We start from the raw sequence: 10,302 nt of genomic DNA on the forward strand, positions 1-10,302 counted from the left end.
ATAAGTTGCATCAACAGTTGGCGAGCGAGCGCTCCCCCTGCCGTGTTGCTGCGACGTCGACGTCTAGCAAGAGAGACCGGTGGTGGGGGGGGTGGGGGTGGGGGGTGGTGGAGACAGGGAGGGGCGAGCGAGCGAGGGGGGACCCCCCAGGCCGTGGAAGCAGCCCAGTGGGCGAAGTGGCATGCGCTCGTTCCGCTCGAGCGAGTGCTTAAACACCTCCCCCCATCTCTCCTCCCTCTCTCTGGCTGTCTGTCGCACCAAGCCGTGCAAGCGCACGTCACGCGACCGACCGCGATTGCCTCGCTAAGCCGTCGCGTCGTTTGCTTTCACCGTCCTCCAGCCAAGCCGGTCGCCTGGCCCACGTGGCCACGGCTGTCTAGTTCACTTCGGCCCCCGTTGCCCCACCCCCCCCCGGCAACTCTTCTCCCACCTCCCCTCCCTCCACATCCCCCGGGGGGGGGGGGGGGCCAGCTCAGCTCAAGTGACGATAACTGTTGCTGGAGCGGGAGTTGCTGCGGCCGAGCGGGCTGGCCGGCGCCGCCACGGCCTTCCGCTGGAGCGCCGTCTGCTTGTCGCCCAGCAGCAGCACAGGCAGGACTGTGCACGGCGGCGACGACGAGGAGGAGGAGGAGAGAGTTGGAGCGAGGAGGGTCGGCACTGCGACGAGCGACGTCAAATTCGCTCTCGCCGCACGCAAAGCGCTCGCCACACATGAACCGCGACACCTTCGCCGATCTCGTCAAGTGAGCGTCAACCCATCCGCAACTCCGCTCATCATCCTCACAGCAGCAGCAGCAGCAGCGGCGGCAGCAGCAGCAGCAGCAGCGGCAGCGGCGGCTTCTGACTGCTCGCCATCGAACACAGGCGGCGGTGGGGATCACCGCATCGCGCGGCGCTTTCAGACGCGCTTCTGCGGCCGTCTGCAACGCTCTTCCTTCCGATAAAGCCACTGGAGCTACGCACTTTTAAATTATCCACGTTGACAATCTCATTCTTTAGAACTGCTTTTTGTGCTTAGTTTGTTGTCCTTTCCCCGCACCTCTGGTTAACACTAACCGCTACACCACCGCTCCCCTAAACACACACCCACTCACGTACACACATGCAAACATACATACTTGCATACAAACACACGTAGTAGATACGCATCAATTCACGAGACCCGTATCAGTTTGAATTCGTCACGCGAACGTGCAACGTGATCGTCAGACCTGTGCACCAGCGGTGATTGTTGTTGTTGTTGTTGATGTTGTTGTTGTTGTCGCGGTTCCCGAGCACCGGCGATTGAGAAGCCCCCCCGTGATCTAAACGTGACGACAGAAACGTGGCCGACGCCACCAAACGCACCTTGAAGCGGTTCCTGAACTTTGCGCTGACGACGTAGAGGGCGACGGGGTTGACGCACGAGTTGAGGGTCGCCAGGTTCATGCCGATGTAATTCAGCACGAGCAGGAAGCTGCAGGGGGCGGTGGTGGTGATGGCGGCAGAGGACACACCCGTTGTGAATCAGGAGCCAGGAGACCTTCACATTGCATCGGGGCCACGCACAGAATGCACCCGTAGCCCAACCGTGACGAACACAGCCACGCTCCGAGCGGCGTGACAACGACACGCCGGTGAAGCGGTGATCGCGATCGGATCAGAATCTCAATATTGATTTGGACTTGGAGGAGGAATCCGATGAGCTACGAAGCTCTCTCCCCGCAGCTGTCCCGTAGGGGCGCGACAGAACGTCGCAACAGCAAACTACGCTAATGAGTGCAAAGTGTCCTCGGTCCGGCGAGACGCCCCCCCCCCGCCTCCCCACGCTGTTGAGCTGCGATGTTTTGTGGGGGGTCCCATCCACCCCCCCTCGTTTACCACGCCGCTCGCATGACACGATCCGTGACACGATCCGTGACACGATCCGTGACGCGATCCAGCTGCGCTCGTTCACCGGCCATGTGCCGTTGTTCGCGTTAAGGGGGCCGTGTGAGAAGCAAGCCACCGGGGGGGGGGGGGGGGTGTAGCGGGTGCGTCGGACGTTCACAACAACGCCCTGGAGGAAACGCGGGGCTGGATGGAGTGGGGGGGGTGGGGGGCATTGGCATTGGTGAAACATGACAGAGCAGGACGCTCCTGAAACAAACCCCACTCTTGACACTCGCTGAGTGTATTCTATTGCCAAGGGCGTCGTTTGCAAAGTAGATTGAGAACGACGCCTCTTCGCAAAGAACACTTCGCGTTCAGTTCGTCGTCCTTCCCCCGCACCTGCGGTGAGCGCGCTCGGCTACGTACGGTGCCAAAGAAGTTCCACGCGCAGGGCGTGGTGGTTGCGATTGGTATTATCACTGCTGCTGCTGCTGCGATATTCACGCCAGAGGTCGCAACCGGGTACCCGATACCCGTACCCTACCCGATACCCGGCTACCCGTACCCGGCCGGGTACGGGTACCCGTTTGCGACCCTGGTGCGGCCGGGTACGGGTACGGGTAGACCGTGAGTCACTGGTGAGTCACCGTGTGTCACTCATTTCCCAACGACTTGTCTCTTCTCATAATTCAAGTTCCTAGAATCAACCCACCCGCGCCTGCAACGTGGCTTCATCCCAGAGGTCGCAATCGGGTACCCGATACCCGTACCCTACCCGTACCCCCGGGTACGGGTAGGGTACGGGTAGGGTACGGGTAGGGTACGGGTACGGGTAGGGTACGGGTAGGGTACGGGTAGGGTCTGGGTACGGGTAGGGTCTGGGTAGGGTACGGGTACGGGTAGGGTACGGGTAGGGTACGGGTACGGGTACCCGTTTGCGACCCTGGTGCGGCCGGGTACGGGTACGGGTAAGGAATCAAAACCCGTTTGCGACCTCTGATTCACGCGAAGACGATACAATTGACTCTTCATTCTCCCATGGGACGAGGAGGGCACGAGTAGAGAGGGAGAGAGGGGGGGGGGGACGGTTCGGGGGTGCCCCCCCACCTGAGCAGCTCGCAGCGGTTGGGGTCCATCTCGTCGTAGACGGTTCTCTTGAGGATGCGGCTGAGATGCAGCGGCAGCCAGCACAGCGCAAACACCACCGCCAGGCAGAACACCGCCTTGCCTGCCTCCCGTTGCTGTGTGTACACACACACACACACACACACACACACGCACATACACACACACGCAAACACACGCAAACATCCGTCGGATCAACATATCGGTCGAATCAACATCTCGCAGTTTCACGAATCGTTCGGTGACAAAGTCGGAGAGCGAACGTCACGGACCCCTCCCTCCCCTCCTGCCCACCACCGCAAATTGGTTACGTAACCGCACAACCACGGGGAGCCGTTCGGCCTCCAGCCGATGGGGCCGGCGGTACCGGAGGGAGGTCCCGAGGTTCGACACCTGCTTGAGGTGCTCGTCGATGGCGCTGCCAAGGTTTCGCTTCTTCATCCCGAGCATCTCGACGGTCGTGAGCGTGTAGAAGACCGCCGCGCAGGCCAGCGGCATGCAGAAGTAGAAGCCGAACAGCCACCAGTCCTTGGCTTTGGCGTAAAACTGCGAGGGCCCAGATAAGAGGTTTCGTCAGAGTCAGGCGGGGCGACAAATCTCCTCGTGGGATAGCCGAACACAGGGTTGGTGGAGTATCTAATTAGCTGCCTGTCTCTGTGAGTGACTGAAAGACGGACCGTGTGTCAGAGGTCGCAATCGGGTACCCGATACCCGTACCCTACCCGATACCCGGCTACCCGTACCCAGCCGGGTACGGGTATCCGTTTGCGACCCTGGTGTGACCGGGTATGGGTACGGGTAGGCCGTGAGTTACTGGTGAGTAACCGTTTGTCACTCATTTCCCAACGTCTTGTCTCTTCTCACAATTTAAGTTCCTAAAATCAACGGGTACGGCTGGATACAGGTACGGGTACCCGTTTGCGACCCTGGTGCGGCCGGGTACGGGTACAGCAACCCGGACAAAAAACATTCGGTGACGATTCACATCCCCGTTTGTGCCACCCCCCCCCCCCCACGGTGACGGCGACGCCGGCGGTTGCCACGTCCTTGACGCGCCGCGTCGCACCTCCACGAAGCTCGTCTGCGGGATGACCATGCACGTGTCGAGCGTCCGGTTGCGGTATTCCCAGGACAGCGTGTCGAAGGCCAGGAGCTCGGGCACCGCCAGCACCAGCGACAGCGTCCAGATGGCCAGGACTTTAAGCGCCGTGAGCAGGGAGAGGCCCACGCCCTGGGGGCGGTCCCAGTGCGCGACCGCATGGTACCTGCGTAGAGGGGTCACGGGAGGGCGAACAAACACACCGGGGGTGCTTGTGCCCGCACGCGGAAAGATGCTTACATCCACGTCCGCATCGTTTAGCCCTGGGAGGCTGTAACGGCGCTGGGATCCCCCACGGCACCACCCCTCGGGGGGGAGTTGCTATACAAGGCGGTGAGCCGGAGGGCTCGGGGTTCAGTGTTTAGCTTTAACCAGTGAAGCGAGCAGACCGGCTAGATAGGCCCTGGGACTCCCCTGGATCGCCGTGCTTCTAAGGACCGACCAGGGCAAGCCAGTGGCGTGGCCCCCAGAGCCCAGAGCCGATGCTCTTGTAAGAGCCGGTCTGGTGACTCAGGGTGCCGTGATCCCAGCTTGGCCAGAGCTGGATCAGCTAGCCTCCCCTAGCCCTGTAGTGGAGGACCTGGGAGTAGGCTAGCCGGGTTAGAGACAGTGGGAGCTCCCTGTTAGACGGGTGAAGGGGCCGGTCTGGTGACTCAGGGTGCCGTGATCCCAGCTTGGCCAGAGCTGGATCAGCTAGCCTCCTCTAGCTCTCGTAGTAGAGGACCTGGGAGTAGGCTAGCCGGGTTAGAGACAGTGGGAGCTCCCTGCTAGACGGGTGAAGAGGCCGGTCTGGTGACTCAGGGTGCCGTGATCCCAGCTTGGCCAGAGCTGGATCACTAGCCTCCCCTAGCTCTCGAGTGGAGGAGCTGGGAGTAGGCTAGCTGTGACATAGATTGTGGGATCTCCCTGTTAGACGGGTGAAGAGGCCGATACCCCTTCGAGTGTTGTATACATTGGCCTGTGCTGAGTGAACCGTTTAATAACCTACTACACCTACTACACCTGCGCAGCCACCAAAGATAAAGGCAATGACCCCCCCCCCCCCCCTGTAGCCTGTAACAGACTGCTGTCTCGCCGGTGGCGATGTTTACACACCGCACCACGTCCTCATTTGAGGCCGAGTCTACCTAGGGAAGGCCCAGGACCGGTTCAAATAATCGTCACCGGTGTTGGCCGTGAGCGGGAAACGGGCGATCGCTTGGGGTCCTGAAGCGGAGGAGGGGGCGGCCAAGTTGGTGTTGGTTGGTTTGTCGAGGGCGAGAACTCGCGAGTGAGCGGGACGGGTCTCGCTCGCGAGGAGCGAGCTGGGTCGACACGTGACACTGGCCGCATGTTTTGGGAAGTGGGGATTAGTTTCGGCCGCGTCCGTCGGGTTTGGCAACCTGAACAATGTGTACGCACAGCGGCTCACCACATCAGTAGACAGATCGCTATGTCCTGTGGCTGCTAGACGGCGCTGGTGCCATCTACAACAGTCGTACCAGGAAGTCGGACAATATTCAGTGAGAAATGAGTTCTGGGGGTGACACCCAAGGAAGTGACACCGTCACTTAATTATCTTGAATTAAAGCTTGGCTATCCCCGAGGGCTGTGGAATTGCTTAAAAATACCGTTGTAGCCTGCTGCTTATAACAGGAGCAGAAGGAGGAGGGAGGGAGGAGGAGGAATTTAAACTCTGGAGATGTACTACGACTGTTCCTATTCTATTGTATGTTTACCAGACAGGGCCCCTCAGCTGTATACGACCTGGCCACAAACGACAGCTCAAACGAAGTAGCTGATCACGTGGGGACATTTAGAGCAGCAGCCAAAATAGCATTTATAATCAAGCGCATGTGTTTTTGTCTTAATTTGGAGAGAAAAACCAGAGGACTCGGAGAAAAAATACACACGACCCACGGGGAGAATATGCAAACTGGAAATAGACAGCAGCAGCAGGCGTCAGGGTCGAGATCAACCCACGACTTCCTGTATACCAGCGAGGTAGTTAACCCATTTCCATTTTTCTTCTGATTCCGTACACGTATGTCATGCACACGTATGTCATGCACACGTACGTCATCGGAACGGAATTGGAAGAACACTAAAATAAATTACTTTATCGGTAACCGAGGCTCCCACAAGGCCAGGCGGGAGGCAGTGTGCTATTGCGACCTCTGGGATGAAGCCATGTGCAGGCGCGGGTGGGTTGATTCGAGGAACTTGAATTGTGAGAAGAGACAAGACGTTGGGAATCGTGTCGTCACAGTTCTCCGCGTGAGCACGACGTCTTCAGGAACACGCCTCTCCAGACGAAGCCACGCCAACAAGCGATTTGAGCGTTTTTCCGAGATTTGAGCCGTGAACGGGAACAGCGAGCGGGGCCGGGTCTCTCCTCACCTGTCCCCCGCTGAGCACGCACAGGCTCAGCACACTGATGCCCAGAGAGGCCTTCTGCACGAAGGGCACCGTCTTGCACACGGTGGCACCGAATGGCCAGCTCTCGGCGTGCAGCTGGAAAGATAAGAACGCACCGCACGCACCCCGCAGGTTTTTCTCTGGAAATGAATTGAGGAAATGAATTGGGGTCCTCCCAAACATCAACAACAACTATACTCTTAGTTCTTCGGTAAAGACACGTATGATTCCAAAGAACACAGGATGAGATGTTACTATCCTTTGTGCAAGCACTTCCAAGAGTTCATGAACAGTGAGCCTGGGTGACATTTGGGGAGCGCATCGTCAGTAGTGTACCTTGGTTCCTAGGGGTGTTTCGGCCTTTCACAACGATACACCCTCCCCAAAGGCGGCCAGCGACAGGTGTGATCAATCCTACGCTTGCGTCCCATTCCCAATTAGTCATAGGAGTTGCCTTGTTGTTGATAGCCAACATCCCATGGGACTATGCAAAAATGAAATTAAAATGAATAAAAATAAAACAATAAATTCACGACGTTTTGGAGGCAACACAAGTCTCCGTCATCAGGTGGGACCGTCACAGCCAGTCACGAAAGCTTCAAATCTAGAATCAACAACAACAACAACAACAGTTCTAGATTTGAAGTTTTCGTGACTGCAAGGGTCCATGCTCTTTGGTGTTTTTTCGGTAAAGTCACCATGTAGGTGAAAAATAAAATAAAATAAATGAAATCACGACTTTTCGGAGGCAACACAAGCTTCCGTCTTCAACAACAAAAGTCTCAAGAACTTTTAGAGGCCTTTTTTGGCGGGAGGGGAGGAGGGCGGTAAAAGTCAATCGAGTTAATGATCACAACAAAGGTTTTTTGTGTTAGGTCGCGTAAGTAGAAATGTTGTGTCATAACCCTCCACCACCCGACACAGCCAGTAAGGTTTGTCACGTAAACAATGCGCCAATTAGTTGATTAATTCGCATCCTCGCAACGAGCACAGGGAGACTCCCGTGCACCGTTTACAGCCACGAGCGCTCGTGGAAATTCCACATTCCCATGACAGTGGCGAGCCTGCTCATGGCAACACCGCTGTTGACTTCACCATCTTGGGGTAAAACCAGGGGCGGTTTCTTCATTAGGGCGATTGGGCGACGCACCACCAATGTCATTCAACCACAGAGTCACGCTAGCCGTCACTGCAGCCTCTGGATATAGTCCAATCAGCGTCATGTCACGTTCTGTGGAGTACCGCCTCTTTTTGGGCGATTTCACTCCGGCTGAGAATCGCCCCGAGTGGCCCCATAGACTTACATTCAAAGATGTTTTTTTTCGAACGGGGGCGCTGCAATGCATTCTCTACGGCTTCCGGGAGGGCTCGCCCTAGCGTGCTTACGTCATCATACGTGCTTACATCATCATACGTAAGCACGTTTCATCCAACAATATAATTTGTGGCCACCTAGTGGAATCTTTAATAAAATAAACTTGAGTGGTTTGTTTTAATAGTGAGTATAGAAACAAACAAGATGTATTGTAAGAGTCACTTTATTTTTCATTAATATTAAAGAAGTGAAGTTGCCTTTACATGCTTAAGCTGTTAATGTATCCATTGCATGGGTGGACCTTATCCTTATCAATCATCCAGACATTTGCCCCCCCTGAGAGATTTTGCAGGAGCCGCCACTGGGTAAAACATTTCTTATTTGTAATTGAGGCATCGTGCAGCTGTTCTAGACTAATTTCAGGGTGCTGATTCCAAATCTGATCTCAGATTTGCTCCATCACATCTCATTTTCATGCTATCGGCATACCCTATTTTCATTGATTTTACCCGAAATTAACTCTGTCACTTATGATTGCAAGTTGTTGCGAGTCAGTGACTGCCTTAGTGTTAAAATATGGTGCTGTATTTTTAGGATAGTGTGTTTATATTATCATTTTATGTAGATATCCACATTTATTTAATATTTTTCTTCTGCATTTTTTATTGAAAATGCAATATTTGATATCTCAAAAACCTGATGTGATAGGCAAAAACTGATGCCAGATTTGGAATCGGCACCCCAAAATTAACCGTTGAAAACCTTATGCCAGAAAAAGTGTGATGACCAGTGTTATCGGCCATTATTTTAGATGTTTTGACCGAAAAAAACCCAAGAGTATGAATCCTTGCAGCCACGAAATCTTCAAATCCAGCCAGCAGCAGCAGCACGTGGCTAAGAACTCGCGTTGTTATTGACACCGCACCACGTGCGCGCGTCCTACCCCCCCCTCCTCACCTTGTACACGTTGACGGGCATGTCTAGGACGATGTAGAGGAGGTCTCCCAGAGCGAGGCTGGCGATGAGGACGCTGGTCCCGTCGCGCATCATCGACTTGTCCCCGTAGACGACGAGCAGCAGCGCCGCGTTGCCGACGCTCCCCACGAGGAAGACGACGCTCGCCACGGCCGCGTTGACGCGCTTGAAGACGTGGCCCACGCCGCTCTGCGCCAGGCACGGGGGCGGCCTCCCGCCAGCTCTGGGTCCCGGTGGGGACGCCGAGAAGGAGGAGAAGGAGGAAGACGGAGGAGGAGGAGAGGACGAGGCCATCGCTGGACTGGTCGCGGGGATGGTCTGGGCGTCTGTCCCCTGGGACTGCTCTAAGGGTGCAAGTGACGGTGGGGTTCCTTGGCCGTGTACCGAGGCCAAGCCGACCAGGGTGGCCAGGCAGAGGCACAAGAAGGTGGACGTGAGCCTCCTAGGGGTGGACATCGTGGTCGAGGTGGCGGTGTGTGTGTGTGTGTGTGTGGTCGCGCTGGGTGTGAACTCGTGTCCACATGCTCCTGCTGCTGCTCCTCCCGGGGCAAAGTTCACTTGGCGTGCAGCTTCCGGGTGAACAATTTTTTTTTTTTGAAATATTAAAAAACCCCCCCACGCTTTCATCTTCTGGCTCTTTCGGTGAAGTCACGTAGAATGGAAATAATAAAATAATAAAAAGACAACAATAAAAGGTAGTATTTTATTATTAATTATTTTTAATCTTTTTATTTTATTACTGTATTGTAAAGTTTTATTTTATTATTTTATTATTTCCCTTCTACGTGACTTTACCGAAAGAACCAAGAAGATGAATCCCTGCAGTCACGAAAACTTTAAATCAAACCCCCCCCCCCCCACGCTTTAATTAAATGTTACTGTCTCAGATGCCCCTCCCCCCCCCGTGCCCCCCCTTCCCCCATCGTCCCTCCCCCTCCTGCCACCCCCCCCCCCGCCCCTCCCCCCCCCGTGCCCCCCCCCGTGCCCCCCCTTCCCCCATCGCCCCTCCCCCTCCTGCCCCCCCCCCGCCCCTCGGCGCGGCTGCTCTGAGGATTCACAACAGACGGAGTTTGTTAAATAATAAAAGCGTGTAATAAACAGACAATAGTTTGAGTGTTTTTAAATCCTTTATATTAAGTTCACTTGCTTGCTTGCTTACGACCGTGCAAATCTTTCGGTCGTTTTTAACCCACTTCCCGTGATCCAATCGAGCTGACATTTTCCACACAGACTCGTTGTGCGAGACAATTAATGTTCGTGAAACATTTTTTTCCCAAATTTTACACTTTTTATGGAAAACAAATTAAATATTAAATTACCAATTGCTTAATACTGGCAGACAATCATCTGACCCATAGGTGGCAGCCATCTCAAGCCAGAGGACGAGAGGACTCTAGCCGCCACGCATATAAAGGATTTATAGTGATAAACTTTGTTTTTACGGGTTATACTTGTTTTAACCGACTGTACTCGGCTGTTGGCTTCGCTTGCTGGGTAGGAGGTGGTGGAGTTACGCGCTCGTCGAGTTTTGCGTATAAAC

General features: G+C 55.1%; 1 pseudogene; it reads right to left on the bottom strand.

The window, feature by feature from the left end:
- Positions 1-472: 472 nt before the first annotated feature.
- LOC133362051 (endothelin receptor type B-like) lies at positions 473-9,218 on the bottom strand (annotated as a pseudogene).
- Between the last annotated feature and the right edge of the window lie 1,084 nt (positions 9,219-10,302).

Source organism: Lethenteron reissneri, unplaced genomic scaffold (assembly GCF_015708825.2).
Source record: "Lethenteron reissneri isolate LAM-NWPU_2019-01 unplaced genomic scaffold, ASM1570882v1 scaffold_1350, whole genome shotgun sequence".
Classification (NCBI taxonomy): domain Eukaryota; kingdom Metazoa; phylum Chordata; class Hyperoartia; order Petromyzontiformes; family Petromyzontidae; genus Lethenteron; species Lethenteron reissneri.